A 19,745-nucleotide genomic window follows, 5' to 3' on the forward strand; every position below is an offset into this window, starting at 1 on the left:
TGGGTTCGGCGGTCCCGAGTCCCTACATCCCAACAAGATCCGTCTCTGGGCTACCAAAGAGGCAAAGGCCAAAACGTCAGCCTCTCTCAGCCTCTGGGCTCCCAGGTCTTCCGACACTCCAAAAATTGCCACTTCTGGAGTCGAGACCACCTTCACCCTCAGCATTTCAGACATCACATCAGCGAACCTCCGCCAGAATTCCTCCAATTTCGGACAGGCCCAAAACATGTGGATATGGTTCGCAGGCCATCCCGCGCACCACCCACACCTGTCTTCCAGCCCCTCAAAAAACTGCTCATTCTGGCCCATTCATCTCCCTCACGTTCCATGTGACCAGCCTGGTCAGAGGGCACGCCACCCCGCCGCACCCCACCGATCAACCATATAGTTTCTCAGGCCAGTCCCCAACCTGTGCCATGCGCCCATCCAGGCCCAACCTCAGATGTCCACCGTCATCACTCCTTCCCATGCTACACCCCAGCAACAGCACCTTTGTCAGTAACCCCAACCTTCCCTTAAACCAAACAATTACCACATCCCCCTCTGCTATACCAACCACCTGATCACTCCCCACTGCGCTCCCGTTAACTAGCCCGCCCAGCTAGCCTGGCAGCCCCCACCCAAGGCACCTAAGCCTCCTACTCCCCGCTCCCCGCTGATTCCCATCCCCCCGCTCGCAGAGCTCCCATGCAGCAATGAAACAAGAAAACAAAAAGGTGCACCCACCCTCAATCATTTTTTAAAAAAAATTTAGTGTACCCAATTCATTTTTTCCAATTAAGGGGAAATTTAGAGTGGCCAATCCACCTACCTTGCACATCTTGGGTTGTGGGGGCGAAACCCACGCAAACACGGGGAGAATGTGTAAACTCCATACGGATAGTGACCCAGAGCCGGGATCGAACCTGGAACCTCAGCGTCGTGATACTACAGGGCTAACCCACTGCGCCACCATGCTGCCCCCACCCTCAATTATGACAAAACATCTCGAAGGAGAAAAGTTCTCCAACAACTAACAAAAACAAAGATCCAACAAAAAGCAGATTGGAAAAAACACGCAACTCCTCAAACCTCCTCCACAGTTCAATGTCCTCCTTCCCCTGTCAGTCCATTGTCCCTTACAAATTCCATTGCCTCCTCTGGTGTTCCAAAATAGCGCTCTCAGCTATTAAAAGTCACCCAGAGGCGGGCTGGGTGCAACATCCCAAACTTAACCCCCTTTTTAAAGAGGGCAGCCTTCATCTGGTTAAATCTGGCTCTCCTCTCCGCCAGGTTTGCGCCCAAGTCCTGGAACATCAAAGCTCGCTCCCCTCCAGTACACCACTTCGTCTGCCTCGCCCATCTCTGTATCTTTTCCTTGTCCAGGAACCGGTGAAGAAGCGCCACCATCACCCTCAGTTGTTCATTCGCCTGTGGCTTCCTCATCAGCGTCCTGTGTGCTCGGGCTAAAGAACTGGCTTTTAAAGCAGACCAAGGCAGGCCAGCAGCACGGTTCAATTCCCGTACCAGCCTCCCCGAACAGGCGCTGGAATGTGGCGACTAGGGGCTTTTCACAGTAACTTCATTTGAAGCCTACTTGTGACAATAAGCAATTTTCATTTCATTTCGATCTCCAGGGGCCGTTCAAAGGCCCCCTCCCCCATCAGCTTCTCCAACACCTTGGCTGCATACGAGCCTGCATCCGCTCCCTTGATGACTTCAGGCATCCCCACAATTAGACCATAAGACATAGGAGCAGAATTAGGCCACTCGGCCCATCGAGTCTGCTCTGCCATTCAATCATGGCTGATATTTCCTCACCCTATTCTCCTGCCTTCTCCCCATAACCCCTGATCCCCTTATTAATCAAGAACCTATCTATCTCTGTGTTAAAGACACTCAGTGATTTGGCCTCCACAGCCTTCTGCGGCAAAGAGTTCCACAGATTCACCACCCTCTGGCTGAAGAAATTCCTCCTCATCTCTGTTTTAAAGGATCGTCCCTTTAGTCTGAGGTTGTGTCCTCTGCTTCTATTTTTTCCTACAAGTGGAAACATCCTCTCCACGTCCACTCTACCCAGGCCTCGCAGTATCCTGTGAGTTTCAATAAGATCCCCCCTCATCTAAACTCCGAGTACAGACCCAGAGTCCTCAAACGTCCCTCATACGACAAGTTCTTCATTCCAGGGATCATTCTTGTGAACCTTCTCTGGACCCTTTCCAAGAGCAGCACATCCTTCCTTAGATACAGGGCCATAAACTGCTCACAATACTCCAAATGGGGTCTGACCAGAGTCCTATACAGCCTCAGAGATACCTCCCTGGTCTTGTATTCTAGCCCTCTTGACATGAATGCTAACATTGCATTTGCCTTCTTAACTGCACGTTAACCTTACGAGAATCGTGAACAAGGACTCCCAAGTCCCTTTGTGCTTTTGATTTCCTAAGCATTTCCCCATTTAGAAAATAGTCTATGCCTAAATTCCTCCTTCCAAAGTGCATAACCACACACTCACTTTTCCACATTGTATTTCATTTGCCACTTCATTGCCCACTCTCCTGGCTTGTCCAAATCCTTCTGCAGCCCCCTTGCTTCCTCAATAATACCTGTCCCTCTACAGATTGTTGCACCATCTGCAAACTTAGCAACAGTGCCTTCAGTTCCTTCTTCCAGACCATTAATGTATATTGTGAAAAGTTGTGGTCCCAGCACAGATCCCTGAGGCACATCAGTAGTCATCGGCTGCCATCCTGAAAAAGACCCCTTTATCCCCACTCTCTGCCTTCTGCCAGTCAGCCAATCCTCTATCCATGCCAGGATCTTACCCTTAACATCATGGGCTTTTAACTTATTTAACAGTCTCCTATGCGGCACCTTGTCAAAGGCCTTCTGGAAATCTTACTAAATCGCGTCCACTGGTTCTCCTTTGTCGAACTTCCTTATTACCTCCTCAAAGAACTCTAACAGATTTGTCAGACATGATCTCCCTTTGACAAAGCCGTGCTGACTCAGTCCTATTTTACCATGCACTTCCAAGTACTTCGCGATCTCATCTTTAATAAGATTCTAAAATATTATCAATGACGGAAGTCAGGCTAACCGGCCTATAATTTCCCGTCCTCTGCCTCCCTCCTTTCTTAAACAGTGGTGTTACATTAGCCACTTTCCAGTCCTCTGGGACCCTTCCTGCCTCCAGTGATTCCTGAAAGATCATCACCAATGCCTCCACAATTTTCTCAGCTATCTCTTCTAGGACCCTTGGGTGTAGTCCATCCGGTCCAGGTGACTTATCCACCTTCTGACCTTTCAGTTTTCCCACAACCTTCTCCTTAGTAATGGTCACTGCACTCACCTCTGCCCCCTGGTTCTCCTGGAGCTTGGGCATCCCACTGATGTCTTCCACCATGAAGACTGATGCAAAGTAACTATTCAGTTCTTCTGCCATTTCTTTGTTTCCTATTATTACTTCTTCAGCCACATTTTCCAGTGGTTCAATGTCTATTTTTGCCTTTCTCTTACCTTTTATATATTGAAAAAAACTCTTCCTATCTTCCTTTATGTTACTAGCTAGCTTCCTCTCATATTTCATCTTCTCCCCCTTTTAGTTGTCCCCTGCTCGGTTTTAAAGGCTTCCCAATCCTCTGGCTTCCCACTAAGCCTCGCCACTTTGTATGCTTTTTCTTTAGCTTTTATGCTGTCCTTGACATCCCTCATCAGCCATGGATGCCTTGTCCTCCTCTTAACATGTTTCCTCCTCCCTGGGATGAATTTCTGTTGTGCCTCCCTAATAACCCCCAAAAACTCTTGCCATCACTGTTCCACTGTCTTCCCTGCTAGGCCCCTTTTCCAATCAACTCTGGCCAGCTCCTCCCTCATGCCTTTTTAGTTACCCTTAGGTTCTGCCTCTGGAAATGGTTCTCCAAGTCCTCTACCTTCTCCCTTAACCGCTGCTGAGTATCCTGCATCACACCTATCTTTGCCGCCAGTGAGGCAAGCTGCTCCTCGTGCTCTCCCACTGCCTCCTCCACTTTCCAAATGGCCTGGCCCTGGGACTCCAGCTTCTGCTCCACCCTGTCAATTTCCACTTTTAATGGCTCTACCGCCTTGGCTCGATCCCACTGGGCCTCCTTCCTCAGTCAGCTAAACTTTTCAGTTAGAAAGTCCACCAGTTTCTACTGGGCAAGCAGGGCAGATCCTTTACCCTCGGCCATCTTGTCCTGTGGCGCACAAAGATTCCCTTGCTCCAACTGCTTCCTCCCTTTCGCTCCACTTCTGGTCTGTGGATCCATCCACCAGCCCCACCAGTGGAGTCAAACTTTTTTCCAGCCAGTCCTACACCTCTTTTCTGCAAAACATCCACCCTACAAGCAGGCCAAAGATTTTTTAAAAACAGCCTTGAGCGTGAGCTGCCAAATGCGCGACCACTCACATCAGGGCCGCCACCGGAGGTCTGGCAATGTCATTCCCGCACACATGGGCATCACCCCACATACCCCCAAGTGAGGACACACCACTAAGGGGTTGCTGAGGGCCACCCCCCTTTTCAGGCCTCTCCACTGCCCTTTTGGGCCCCCCCTTTCAGGACCCTCTCCTTTAAACCCCCCTCCCCCAATGTTTGTGAAGCCCCTTCATACCCGCCCTTCAATTCCACACCCTTCATAACCCCCTCATACCCCCTTTCATGGGCATGCCCCCCCTCAGGCCCCGACCCTTGGCCGTGCCACCCTACCCCCTCATCATCATCGGCACTGCCAGCCCAGCACTCTGGCAGTGCCCTGCTCATCAGAGCAGGAAGAGTATTCGTGGATGGCACCCCGATATTTCAATACCCTCAGCCACCCCATGGCAGCTTCCGGACCCCGCCCTGCACCCAACTTACCCCTTACAGGATTCTTGAGCACCCCTCATTTCACCCCACCTCTTAAGGGCAAAGCACCCCCCGGCCTGATCCCCAGCATGGGCAAACTGGCATCTGGGTCCCTTGGCACTGGCAGCCTGGCATCCTGCCAGCATGCCTGCCAGCCTGTCAGAGCCACTCGGCCTTGTTGTGTCACCAAGTTGGGCGCGAGGAGGCCATTAAAGCTGCCCAATGTATCACTCCAACAGCTATATGGGGAGCTGTAAGAAATACTCTAAATGAAAGCCCCAACATTTTAAAGCTAAAATGTTTCGACTTCCGGGTGCGGCGATGACCAGCTGAGTCGCACGTTTCGGCAGCTCCCTGTGAAACGGACTTTTGGGCTCTTGATAGGAGCCCCAACGGCAATTTTGACGGCTAAAAACACTGTGCGGTAAACCAGAAGGGAATCCCCCCTGGATACGGATGGAAAAAGGAGGAGAAAGTGGCCAGATTGCAGTGGATCCTTTAGAACAGCGGCAAGGAAGGCAAGCAAAAACCAAGATGGCGTCGGAAGGTGGCAGTTTAACATGGGGCCCTGAACAACAAGAGTTCTTGAAATGCTGTGTGGAAGAGATCAAAAAGGAAATGAAGAAAGAGCTGTTGGCCCCGATACTACAGGCGATCGAAGGGCTAAAGGAGGAACAAAAGACCCAGGAGCGGGAGCTTCGGGTCGTGAAGGCAAAGGCAGCCGAGAATGAGGACGACATACAGGGCCTGGTGGTGAAGTCGGAGACGCAGGAGGCACATCAGAAACGATGTGTGGAAAGGTTGGAGGCACTGGAAAACAACGCAAGGAGGAACAACCTGAGGATTCTTGGTCTTCCTGAAGGTGTGGAGGGAGCGGACGTCGGGGCATATGTGAGCACGATGCTGCACTCGTTAATGGGAGTGGAGGCCCCGGCGGGTCCGTTGGAGGTGGAGGGAGCATACCGAGTGATGGCGCGAGGACCGAGAGCAGGAGAAATTCCCAGAGCCATAGTGGTGAGATTCCTCCGTTTTAAGGATAGAGAAATGGTCCTTAGATGGGCGAAGAAAACTCGGAGCAGTAAATGGGAGAACGCGGTGATCCGCGTTGATCAAGACTGGAGTGCGGAGGTGGCGAGAAGGAGGGCGAGCTTTAATCGGGCCAAGGCGGTGCTTCATAAAAAGAAGATAAAATTTGGAATGCTGCAACCGGCAAGACTGTGGGTCACATATCGAGGGAGGCACCACTACTTTGAGACGGCGGATGAAGCGTGGACTTTTATTGTGGAAGAAAAACTGGAATGAGCGGGTTATTAAAAAGAACGTTCGGACAAAGTGGTGGGGCGAATGTGGGGGGCAAAGAGGGGTTTTATGTACTAATCCTGCGATGTGGTAACTTTTCTCTCTCCCACAGGTGGTGATGGGGGGAGGAGGGGAGGTGGAGGAGATGGGGCGTTGGCCATTGGGGGCGGGGCCAAGGGAGAAGCGCGGGCTTGGTTCCCGCGCTATGATAATCATGGCGGGAATAGAGAAGCAGGAAGGAGGGGGCATCGCACGGTGCGAGCCGAGGTCACGGGGGGAAGCCGAGGTCAGCCAGAGTTTGCTGACTTCTGGGAGCAACATGGGGGGAGTAATTACGCTAGCGGGGGATCTAGCGGGGGGGGGGGGGGGTGGGAGGGGGGAATTACTGGGTTGCTGCTGCTGGGGAGAGGGGGGAGCTGGTATGGGAGAGGATGGGCGGGGGGGCACTGCCTGGGGGAGATACAGCTGCGTGGGAACCGGGTGAGGAGCTGGAAAAAGGTGGTGGCTAATCGACAAGGGGGGGGGGGGTAGGAAGCCCCCCAACTCGGCTGATCACGTGGAACGTGAGAGGGCTGAACGGGCCGATAAAGAGGGCACGGGTACTCGCACACCTTAAGAAACTTAAGGCAGATGTGGTTATGTTACAGGAAACGCACCTGAAACTGATAGACCAGGTTAGGCTACGCAAAGGATGGGTGGGGCAGGTGTTCCATTCGGGGCTAGATGCGAAAAACAGGGGGGTGGCTATATTAGTGGGGAAGCGGGTAATGTTCGAGGCAAAGACTATAGTGGCGGATAACGGGAGCAGATACGTGATGGTGAGTGGCAAACTACAGGGGGAGACGGTGGTTTTGGTAAACGTATATGCCCCGAACTGGGATGATGCCAATTTTATGAGGCGGATGCTAGGACGCATTCCGGACCTAGAGATGGGAAAGCTGATAATGGGGGGAGATTTTAATACGGTGTTGGAACCAGGGCTGGATAGGTCGAAGTCCAGGACTGGAAGGAGGCCGGCAGCAGCCAAGGTACTTAAAGATTTTATGGAGCAGATGGGAGGTGTAGACCCGTGGAGATTTAGCAGACCTAGGAGTAAGGAGTTCTCGTTTTTCTCCTATGTCCATAAAGTCTACTCGCGAATAGACTTTTTTGTGCTGGGTAGGGCATTGATCCCGAAGGTGAGGGGAACGGAGTATACGGCTATAGCCATTTCGGATCACGCTCCACACTGGGTGGACTTGGAGATAGGGGAGGAAACAGGAGGGCGCCCACCCTGGAGAATGGACATGGGACTAATGGCAGATGAGGGGGTGTGTCTAAGGGTGAGGGGGTGCATTGAAAAGTACTTGGAACTCAATGATAATGGGGAGGTCCAGGTGGGAGTGGTCTGGGAGGCGTTGAAGGCGGTGGTTAGAGGGGAGCTGATATCAATAAGGGCATATAAAGGGAAGCAGGAGAGTAAGGAACGGGAGCGGTTGCTGCAAGAACTTTTGAGGGTGGACAGACAATATGCGGAAGCACCGGAGGAGGGACTGTACAGGGAAAGGCAAAGGCTACATGTAGAATTTGACTTGCTGACTACAGGCACTGCAGAGGCACAATGGAGGAAGGCACAGGGTGTACAGTACGAATATGGGGAGAAGGCGAGCAGGTTGCTGGCACACCAATTGAGGAAAAGGGGAGCAGCGAGGGAAATAGGGGGAGTGAGGGATGAGGAAGGAGAGATGGAGCGCGGAGCGGAGAGAGTGAATGGAGTGTTCAAGACATTTTATAAAAAATTATATGAAGCTCAACCCCCGGATGGGAGGGAGAGAATGATGGGCTTCTTGGATCGGCTGGAATTTCCCAAGGTGGAAGAGCAGGAAAGGGTGGGACTGGGAGCACAGATCGAGGTAGAAGAAGTGGTGAAAGGAATTAGGAGCATGCAGGCGGGAAAGGCCCCGGGACCGGATGGATTCCCAGTCGAATTCTATAGAAAATATGTGGACTTGCTCGCCCCGGTACTGATGAGGACCTTTAATGAGGCAAAGGAAAGGGGACAACTGCCCCCGACTATGTCTGAAGCAACGATATCGCTTCTCTTAAAGAAGGAAAAGGACCCGCTACAATGCGGGTCCTATAGCCCTCTTTCCCTCCTAAATGTAGATGCCAAGGTCCTGGCCAAGGTAATGGCAATGAGAATAGAGGAATGTGTCCCGGGGGTGGTCCACGAGGACCAAACTGGGTTTGTGAAGGGGAGACAGCTGAACACGAATATACGGAGGTTGTTAGGGGTAATGATGATGGCCCCACCAGAGGGAGAAACGGAGATAGTAGTGGCGATGGATGCCGAGAAAGCATTTGATAGAGTGGAGTGGGATTATTTGTGGGAGGTGTTGAGGAGATTTGGTTTTGGAGAGGGGTATGTTAGATGGGTGCAGCTGTTGTATAGGGCCCCAGTGGCGAGCGTGGTCACGAATGGACGGGGCTCTGCATATTTTCGGCTCCATAGAGGGACAAGGCAGGGATGCCCTCTGTCCCCATTATTGTTTGCACTGGCGACTGAGCCCCTGGCGATAGCGTTGAGGGGTTCCAAGAAGTGGAGGGGAGTACTTAGGGGAGGAGAAGAGCACCGGGTATCTTTGTATGCGGACGATTTGCTACTATACGTGGCAGACCCGGCGGAGGGGATGCCAGAAATAATGCGGATACTTGGGGAGTGTGGGGATTTTTCAGGGTATAAATTGAACATGGGGAAAAGTGAGTTGTTTGTGGTGCATCCAGGGGAGCAGAGTAGAGAAATAGAGGACCTACCGTTGAGGAAGGTAACAAGGGACTTTCGTTACCTGGGGATCCAGATAGCTAAGAATTGGGGCACATTGCATAGGTTAAATTTAACGCGGTTGGTGGAACAGATGGAGGAGGATTTCAAGAGATGGGATATGGTATCCCTGTCAATGGCAGGGAGGGTGCAGGCGGTTAAGATGGTGGTCCTCCCGAGATTCCTCTTTGTGTTTCAGTGCCTCCCGGTGGTGATCACGAAGGCTTTTTTTAAAAGGATTGAAAAGAGCATCATGGGTTTTGTGTGGGCCGGGAAGACCCCGAGAGTGAGGAAGGGATCCTTACAGCGTAGCAGGGATAGGGGGGGCTGGCACTACCGAGCCTAAGTGAGTATTATTGGGCCGCTAATATTTCAATGGTGAGTAAGTGGATGGGAGAGGAGGAGGGAGCGGCGTGGAAGAGATTAGAGAGGGCGTCCTGTAGGGGGACTAGCCTACAGGCTATGGTGACAGCCCCATTGCCGTTCTCACCGAGGAACTACACCACAAGCCCGGTGGTGGTGGCTGCACTGAAGATTTGGGGACAGTGGAGACGGCATAGGGGAAAGACTGGAGCCTTGGGGGGGTCCCCGATAAGAAACGACCATAGGTTTGCCCCGGGGGGAATGGATGGGGGATATGGAATGTGGCAAAGAGCAGGAATAACGCAACTGAAAGATCTGTTTGTGGATGGGAAGTTCGCGAGTCTGGGAGCGCTGACCGAGAAATATGGGTTGCCCCAAGGGAATGCATTCAGGTATATGCAACTGAGGGCTTTTGCGAGGCAACAGGTGAGGGAATTCCCGCAGCTCCCGACACAAGAGGTGCAGGACAGAGTGATCTCAAAGACATGGGTGGGGGATGGTAAGGTGTCAGATATATATAGGGAAATGAGGGACGAAGGGGAGACTATGGTAGATGAACTAAAAGGGAAATGGGAAGAAGAGCTGGGGGAGGAGATCGAGGAGGGGCTGTGGGCAGATGCCCTAAGCAGGGTAAACTCGTCGTCCTCGTGTGCCAGGCTAAGCCTGATTCAGTTTAAGGTATTACACAGGCCACATATGACTGGAGCACGGCTCAGTAAATTTTTTGGGGTGGAGGATAGGTGTGCGAGGTGCTCGAGAAGCCCAGCGAATCATACCCATATGTTTTGGTCATGCCCGGCACTACAGGGGTTTTGGATGGGGGTGACAAAGGTGCTTTCAAAAGTAGTAGGAGTCCGGGTCGAACCAAGCTGGGGGTTGGCTATATTTGGGGTTGCACAAGAGCCGGGAGTGCAGGAGGCGAGAGAGGCCGATGTTTTGGCCTTTGCGTCCCTAGTAGCCCGGCGCAGGATATTGCTAATGTGGAAAGAAGCCAAGCCCCCGGGGGTGGAGACCTGGATAAATGACATGGCGGGGTTTATAAAGCTAGAGCGGATTAAGTTCGTCCTAAGGGGGTCGGCTCAAGGGTTCACCAGGCGGTGGCAACCGTTCGTCGAATACCTCGCAGAAAGATAGACGGAATGGGAAAAAGAAGGCAGCAGCAGCAGCCCAGGATCGGGGGGGGGGTGGAGGAGGAACCAGAAGGACTCTCAGGGTTGTTAATATATACTGTATAGTATGTATAGGTCGTTGCTACAGATAATTATATATTGGACTGTTAAATTATATTTTTGGAGAGTGTTACTTGTGACAAGGCAGTTGCCAATTAGGGCTAGTTTTCATTTTTGTTATTTATTATTTATTCATTTTTTGTTTATAAAATAGGTCATTGTTATTTGTGTTGTTATAATATTGTGTAAAGGATGCACAATGTACTGTGTTGGTTGACCAAAAATTTTCAATAAAATATTTAATAAAAAAAAAGCTAAAATGTTTCTAACTTCTGGCTTTCTAAAAGGCACTGGTGAAGAGGAAAGTGACCGCTACATCCTTTTAAGACAGGAGAGGAAGGGTTAAATATTTCTTGCATGGCTAGGAGACGAGGGAGGATGACAACAGAAGCCCAGACAAAATGTTTGAAAAATTTAGCACACATTTCCAGCCAAAGTCAAATCATCAGGAGAAAGCAAATCAAATCAACGAGAAATCCCATTGACAAGCGGCGGGTGTAGAGAATCCCACCACCGGCGAACGGCACGCCTCTGAGAAACACGGGGTTGGGGACTGGAGAACCCAGCCTCAGATCTGCTGATATGAATCACAAAGCCTGAGGCAGGAATCAGCTGAGCTGGGTGACAATTTTATAACAAGATTGAAAAATGCAGCCAGGAAACAGATGAAAGGCTGATAGGTCAGTTCATTTGGTGCTCTGCACACCCTGAAGTACAAACTGAATTGATTGGAAAATACAAGCTCATCATAGCGCATGCTGTAGCCACTACCAGAGCACATGAAGTCACGAATAGGCAGAAGAAGATGCTGACTCCCCAAACAGCTTGCTTTAACTAAGTCAAGAGAAAGGCATTAAGGTTGATGCAGTGAAACAGTGAAAAAAGAACGCATACCAGACAGATGCCGGAGTGCTTCTGTCCTTGTGATTCACTTTTCCCGCAGGCAGCACACCCCCATCCATGGGTTTCCCAGCAGCGCGGGGTGGTTACAATGGGAAATCCCATTGACAAGCGGTGGGAAGATAGAATCCCGCCGCCAGCGAACGGTGCACGGCCGGGAAACACGGCCGAAGAATCCAGCCCCGAGTTAAAGGTGTCCTTGGGCTGTGGACTATCACAAGTTCACATGCAGAAGGAAATGTCCTGCATATGGATCAAACTGCAGTGCTTGTGGAAAATAGGTGCAGAAACAAAGGTGAAGGTAAATGAGTCATCATTGATAGAGCAACAGGATGAATGAGAAGGAAAAAGAACAAAGACATCCATACCCAGGAAGATGATGATGAATTTGAGGCAGGGGAACCATTCAATTGAGTGAAAGGGTTGGATGTGACCGTTTCCAGAGAAAAGAAATTCACACAACCATTTGGATCAGGAAGAGGGCGAGAAGCCACAATCATAAATCTGAAGCTGAAGTTTCGACTGGAGCAAAGTGTAATTTCACCTAATTCAGGTCATTCCTGAAATTTTGAAAGTGACTGAGTCCAGGCGGAAAAGCGCACTGACACCAAGCAACATGATGCTAACAAGGTTTGGGGAAACTGTGATTCGAGAGTGAGGAACCAAATCAGAGGTTCACAGAAAGGAAAAAAACGTTAACCGCAGGTTTTACATCACTGAAATAGATAGTTCTGCTCTCCTGGGATCTGGGCAGTTATTGATTGCTTATCTAAGTAAACCATGGGGTAAAGGAGGCGACACTGAGGGTTGAACAGACTACACCTATTGAAAAATGTCCTCAATCAGAAACACGGAAGATCTGGTACAAAAGTATCCAGAGTGTTTTAGTGAGACAGTTCACTGCTATGAAGATTCTGAGTATCACATCACTTTAGATCCAGCAGTGAAACCCATGATTCACCCCCACTATAAAGTACCCAGAAAATGGAAAGGAAAACTTGAACGAGAACTCCTAGAGATGTAAGGTAAGAAAGTGACAATTTGAGTCACAGAATCTACAGACTGGGTAAATTCTATCATGGTGTGAGAGGAGCCAAATGGGCATCTCTGGATTTGCCTGGAACCGAAAGATCCTAATCAAGCAATAAAGAGGAATCACTATTCCAACACTGGGTGAGATTACACCAGCACTGGCAGGAGCAATAGTTTTCAACAAGTTTGATACCAGAAATGGCTACCGCATTGTGAAATTTGATGAGTAATCTGGATCAGCCTGCATCCCTCAGGCAGATCCTCCCTCTCATAATTGTTGGCAACAGTCCAAACACCCTTTTGACCATAAAGCGAACTGCCATGTGTTGCAGCTGAAAGTCAGTAGATGAGATTTAAAGGAGCAGTCGGCATAGCTGATGCTTTCTAGATCTATGTTGTTCAGTAAGTCCCCGTTTTAAGTTGCGCCATTTTAATAGATTTTGCTTCAATGCCCGTCAGTTAATAGGACCTGTATCCACGTTTAATGTCAGTAGTTTTGTTATAATGTAATTTCGTAATTTCATGCTGGGTCTAGAGTAAGGTTGTGCGACACAGTTTGTACTATTTTGGAGTGAACTCTCCAGTCTCCTAACCATCCCAGTTGCTGCCCATCTTCCCTCTCGCCAACCTTCTTTCTTGTCGACCTGACTATCTGCTGCCAGCCATCCCTCAGGCTGATCCTCCCTCTCATAATTTACATAAGTGCGGTAGTATGCATTAGGGGTCATGTGGGACTGTGAAGCCGTGATGCTATTGGCTGACAGATCCCGGGTCCTGGTTGGCTGTTGATCCCTAGCTCCGCCCTGAAGGCGGAGTATAAGAACCTGGGCTTCTCCCCGCAGCTCCAGTCTGTTGCTGAACTGCGGGGAACAAGTCACGCTTAATAAAGCCTCATCGACTTCATCTCTATTCGTCTCTCTCGTAAGTCATTGTGCGCTACAATAAGCAACGCTGCAAATTGAAGCTGTTCTTGCTGCTTCTCACTGCTCATCTCGTGAGCCCTCGCTCACAGCACAGGTCCGGAAAAGGGAAGTGGTGAGCGGGAGAGGCAGAAAAAGGGAGGTTCAGTGGAGGCAGGGTCAGCAAGATGTAAGGTTGGTGAGAGGGGTTATAGGTAAGAGAAAGAGAAAGCGGGGCTGGTTTAGCACAGGGCTAAATAGCTGGCTTTTAAAGCAGACCAAGGCAGGCCTGCAGCGCGGGTTCAATTCCCATATCAGCCTCCCCAACAGGCGCCGGAATGTGGCGACTAGAAGCTTTTCACAGTAACTTCATTTGAAGCCTACTTGTGACAATAAGCGATTTTCATTTCATTTTTTCAAGATGCGGTGAGCATGATTGTTAGAGGCTGTGAGGGTCGGGGTGAGTGGGAGGTTTGGAGAGATGGATAGGCAGCGTGCCGGAGTGGCAGCAAGCTGGAGAGACAGTGATCTGGAGAATCAGCCAGTGAGAAGGGGAGCCAGAGATTCTGGGAGTGGGAGAGTCAATGAGCCATATCATTGGGGAGTGGGAGAGGCAGTGGGCTAGAGAGTTGGGAAGCAGGACAGGCAATGAGGCAGAGGATGGGGGAGTGGGAGAGGTGGCAAGCGGGAGAGGCAGCAAGCTGGAGCGTTGGGGAGTGGGAGGGCAATGAACCAAATAGTCAGGGAGTGGGAGAGGCAGTGAACCAGAGCATTGGGCAGTGGGAGAGGTGACAAGCCAGAAGCAGAAAGAGTCATAATTTTTTTAATACATTTTAAAATTTTCTTTAGTGTAAAAGCTATTTCATTTTTAACCAATTAAATTTAGCTATGTAAATTATTTCACCTTACAGGATATAATTTTCTTACTCAGAGCAAGTGGGTATTCAAAACTGAGTTAGACAGGTTTTGATTGACAAGGAAGATAAATGTTACCTGAGACAGGCTAGAAAGTGAAGTTAAGGCTGCAATCATATCAGCAAGATGTTATTGAATGGCGGTGGAAGCTTGAAGGACTGAACAGCCGACTCTTGCTCATATTTCTGATGATATTTTGGTCTTTTTATTCTTTTGTTTTTCGTTTGGAAGAGACAGAAAAGGGAAAGGAAAAGAGGAGTAGAAGGAAGAAGAAGACAAAGGGAAATAAAAGGAAAAAGATGAAAATCCCCCAAGCACCCTCAAAAAATGAATAATAAGAACATCAAGGACAATCATAGGACAAATATAGTTTCACGTGATATAACATAAATATAACCTAATTAGGGTCTGTTATGTGAAAGTAGAGAGTTTGAGTTCCTCAAAATAATCTAGAAAAGGTTGCCAAGCTACATAAAATTCATCAGGAGAGCCTTTTTTGATGTACTTTATTTTCTCAATACGAAGTCTTACAACACCAGGTTAAAGTCCAACAGGTTTGTTTCGATGTCACTAGCTTTCGGAGCGCTGCTCCTTCCTCAGGTGAATGAAGAATAATGTTCCAGAAACACATCTCTGCAAGACGTGCCAGATCATCGACATGGATACCACTATTACACGTGAGAACACCACCCACCAGGTACGCGGTACATACTCGTGCGACACGGCCAACATTGTCTACCTCATACGCTGCAGGAAAGGATGTCCCGAAGCGTGGTACATTGGCGAGACCATGCAGACGCTGCGACAACGAATGAACGGACATCGCGCAACAATCACCAGGCAGGAATGTTCCCTTCCAGTCGGGGAACACTTCAGCAGTCAAGGGCATTCAGCCTCTGATCTCCGGGTAAGCGTTCTCCAAGGCGGCCTTCAGGACGTGCGACAACGCAGAATCGCCGAGCAGAAACTTATAGCCAAGTTCCGCACACATGAGTGCGGCCTCAACCGGGACCTGGGATTCATGTCACATTACATTCTTCCCCCACCATCTGGCCTGCAAAATCCTACCAACTGTCCTGGCTTGATGCAATTCACACCTCTTTAACCTGGGGTCACCCCATCTCTGGATCTGTAAAGATTTAATCACCTGCTAATGGTCGCATTCCAAGCATTGATTGGCATCTTTGAATTTGTCTATATATGTGTTTCTGGAACATACCTCTTCATTCACCTGAGGAAGGAGCAGCGCTCCGAAAGCTAGTGACATCGAAACAAACCTGTTGGACTTTAACCTGGTGTTGTAAGACTTCGTACTGTGCTCACCCCAGTCCAACGCCGGCATCTCCACATCATGGCTACCATCGACACCGCAAACTGCCGGCTCAAAGTGGAGAGGATCTCCAGGAAGATCGCGCATATAAACACTGACATTAAGTTTCTACAAAGATGCAAGAAAGCAGACAAGATCCCGAAAGGGCTACAGATCACAAACCCACTCAAGTCGACCTACAACACAGACTACGCTGAGAGACTCTGCCGTCGCACCTCTCTCACACTCCTCAACCACCTCGTCCGCCAGCTCTACAGCAGACAACGCAACCTGGAAACCAAGATAGAGGCCATATTCTCAACTTGCGCTCAGGATGCAGCAGACCAGCTGCGGAACACCGCCAAACAGATGAGACAACAATACTATGCCACCTATATGCACACCAAGAACAGAAAGCTTGAGAAACTTGGCATCACCACCGGCAGCAACCAAGCCACCCCCGGTGTCACAGTAGAAAACAATACAGGGAAATCTATTGTCAACTTGTCAGACTACACCCTTCAACCAGACAAAATCGAAGTCCTCAGCAGAGGGTTCAATTTCTGCACCACCACCAAAATGGACCCCATCAGTCTCGCGGCAGACACGGAGGAATTCATCAGGCGAATGAGGCTCCGGGAATTCTTCCACAGACCCCAAGAGGCTAACAGCGAACCCAAGCAGACTATCAATGAACCGGAACAGCAGACCGAGAGATCTGCAGTGCGGCAACCGAAGAGGAAAGAGTCGAATTGGACCCCTCCGGAAGGCCGCTGCCTTAGACTCGACATGTATGCTCAAGCCGTCAGGAGTCGCGTCAATGCCAGATTCATCTGTCGCATTCACAAGACAGCCCCGAACGTCACCCAAGCACAACGCAATGCCATCCGCCCTCTCAAGACCAACCGCAGCATCGTCATCAAACCAGCAGACAAAGGAGGGGCCACTGTCATACTGAACAGAACGGACTACTGCAAAGAAGTATACCGACAACTGAACAACCAAGAACACTACAGACAGTTACCCGCAGATCCGACCAAGGAAAACATCCGCCAACTTAACAGACTGATCAAGACCCTGGATCCAGATCTTCAGAGCACCCTACATGCTCTCATTCCACGTACTCCCCGCATTGGAGATCTCTACTGCCTCCCGAAAATACATAAGGCCAACACACCAGGCCGCCCTATCGTTTTAGGCAATGGGACCTTGTGTGAGAACCTCTCTGGCTACATCGAGGGCATCTTGAAACCCATCGTACAAGGTACGCCCAGCTTCTGTCGCGACACGACGGACTTCCTACAGAAACTCAGCACCCATGGACCAGTTGAACCAGGAACATTCCTCGTCACAATGGACGTCTCGGCATTCTACACCAGCATCCCCCATGACGACGGCATTGCTGCAACAGCCTCAGTACTCAACACCGACAACTGCCAATCTCCAGACGCAATTCTGCAACTCATCCGCTTCATTCTGGAACACAACGTCTTCACCTTCGACAACAAGTTCTTCATCCAGACGCACGGAACAGCCATGGGGACCAAATTCGCACCCCAATACGCCAACATCTTCATGCACATGTTTGAACAGGACCTACTCACCGCACAGGACCTTCAACCGACGTTATACACCAGATACATCGATGACATTTTTTTCCTTTGGACCCACGGCGAAGAATCACTGAAACGGCTACACGATAACATTAATAAGTTCCATCCAACCATCAGACTCACCATGGACTACTCTCCAAAATCAGTTGCATTCTTGGACACACTCGTCTCCATCAAGGACGGTCACCTCAGCACTTCGCTTTACCGCAAACCCACAGATAACCTCACGATGCTCCACTTCTCCAGCTTCCACCCTAAACACATTAAAGAAGCCATCCCCTATGGACAAGCGCTCCGTATACACAGGATCTGCTCAGACGAGGAGGAGCGTAACAGCCATCTACAGACATTGAAAGATGCCCTCGTAAGAACGGGATATGGCACTCGTCTCATCGATCGACAGTTCCAACGCGCCACAGCGAAAAACCGCACCGACCTCCTCAGAAGACAAACATGGGACACAACCGACAGAATACCCTTCGTCGTCCAGTACTTCCCCGGAGCGGAGAAACTACGTCATCTTCTTCACAGCCTTCAACACGTCATTGATGACGATGAACATCTTGCCAAGGTCATCCCCACACCCCCACTACTTGCCTTCAAACAACCGCGCAACCTCAAACGAACCATTGTTTGCAGCAAACTACCCAGTCTTCAGAATAGTGACCACGACACCACACAACCCTGCCATGGCAATCTCTGCAAGACGTGCCAAATCATCGACATGGATACCACTATTACACGTGAGAACACCACCCACCAGGTACACGGTACATACTCGTGCGACACGGCCAACATTGTCTACCTCATACGCTGCAGGAAAGGATGTCCCGAAGCATGGTACATTGGCGAGACCATGCAGACGCTGCGACAACGAATGAACGGACATCGCGCAACAATCACCAGGCAGGAATGTTCCCTTCCAGTCGGAGAACACTTCAGCAGTCAAGGGCATTCAGCCTCTGATCTCCGGGTAAGCGTTCTCCAAGGCGGCCTTCAGGACGTGCGACAACGCAGAATCACTGAGCAGAAACTTATAGCCAAGTTCCGCACACATGAGTGCGGCCTCAACCGGGACCTGGGATTCATGTCGCATTACATTCATCCCCCACCATCTGGCCTGCAAAATCCTACCAACTGTCCTGGCTTTATGCAATTCACATCTCTTTAACCTGGGGTCACCCCATCTCTGGATCTGTAAAGATTTAATCACCTGCTAATGGTCGCATTCCAAGCATTGTTTGCCATCTTTGAATTTGTCTATATATGTGTTCCTGGAACATACCTCTTCATTCACCTGAGGAAGGAGCAGCGCTCCGAAAGCTAGTGACATCGAAACAAACCTGTTGGACTTTAACCTGGTGTTGTAAGACTTCGTACTGTGCTCACCCCAGTCCAACGCCGGCATCTCCACATCATTATTTTCTCAAGTTTAAGACACTGCATAAGATCACAGAGCCAATTAGTAAAAATGGATGGGGCAGACTGCTTCCAATTTAATAGAATATTGCGCCTAGCCAATAATGTTGAAAAGGCGAGTGCCTCAGACTGAATATTTGTAAGTGAGATATCATTTGGTTCCATTCGAAAGAGTGCTGTAATGGGAGAAGGTTCAGTGTGTAGCCATCTGGGATGGCCACTTCCAGAATACAAAATGGATGTTTGCAAAGATTGCAGGGAACTATAGACAATGCTAAGAAAACAAGCAGGCACAGAGCCTGTGTGTGTATTGAGAGCTCCCAGACGAGACTGAAACTGTAGGTCTATTAGCATATTGATGGCCCATCTCCGGGAACAAAGGGGAGATACTCAAGTAACCGATCTGGCTCCAGACCTTGCGGCGCCAGTTCCCCAAACCGAAAGCACAAACAAAGCCAGGCCAACGGCCACCTAGGACACGCCCAGCCATCAGGGCACCCACCCCTTTATTGGTCAAGATCAATACGAGTGATCAAGATATGGCCCAATTAATTGGGGCCAAGCTCAAGGCCCGCCCAAAAGCGCGCAAAGCCCTTTCAGGTATAAGAAGAAGGCCCCAGGAGAGAATCGTTCTCTTGGAATCGGCTCTCAAAGCGGAGAGACCCTTCCACCAGGTACACCAGAAGCAAGTAAGTCCAAGGTCAACGCTCCCTACCAGATGGACGACCTTAACTGTTCTCCTGTACCACTTCGACCCCAGCAGCCTCAGATCCGTACAACGGCCATTGTTCCTCTGACTGAGTGGGCACCCGAAGCTAAGTATAGGCTTTAGCAGTCGTGATAGTTTAGTCTGTAGTATTTTGTGCATGGGTAGATATTGCTGTGCATGTAAATAAATAGTATTGACTTTGAACTAACTGACTGGTGTATCGGCTCTTTGATCAGTATTCGGGTTTGAACCTTGTGGAGGTATCGAAAGATACCTGGCGACTCTAAAGCAAACGTAATTAGGATTAAGGAAGGCGACCATATTGACCGCCATATTTAGAACCAAATAAAGAGAGCAACAAGTGTTACAACTAAAAATATGTGACAGCGATGTAAGCACTTTAAGCCAAAAC

This window comes from Scyliorhinus torazame, chromosome 7 (assembly GCF_047496885.1).
Source record: "Scyliorhinus torazame isolate Kashiwa2021f chromosome 7, sScyTor2.1, whole genome shotgun sequence".
In the NCBI taxonomy this organism is placed as follows: domain Eukaryota; kingdom Metazoa; phylum Chordata; class Chondrichthyes; order Carcharhiniformes; family Scyliorhinidae; genus Scyliorhinus; species Scyliorhinus torazame.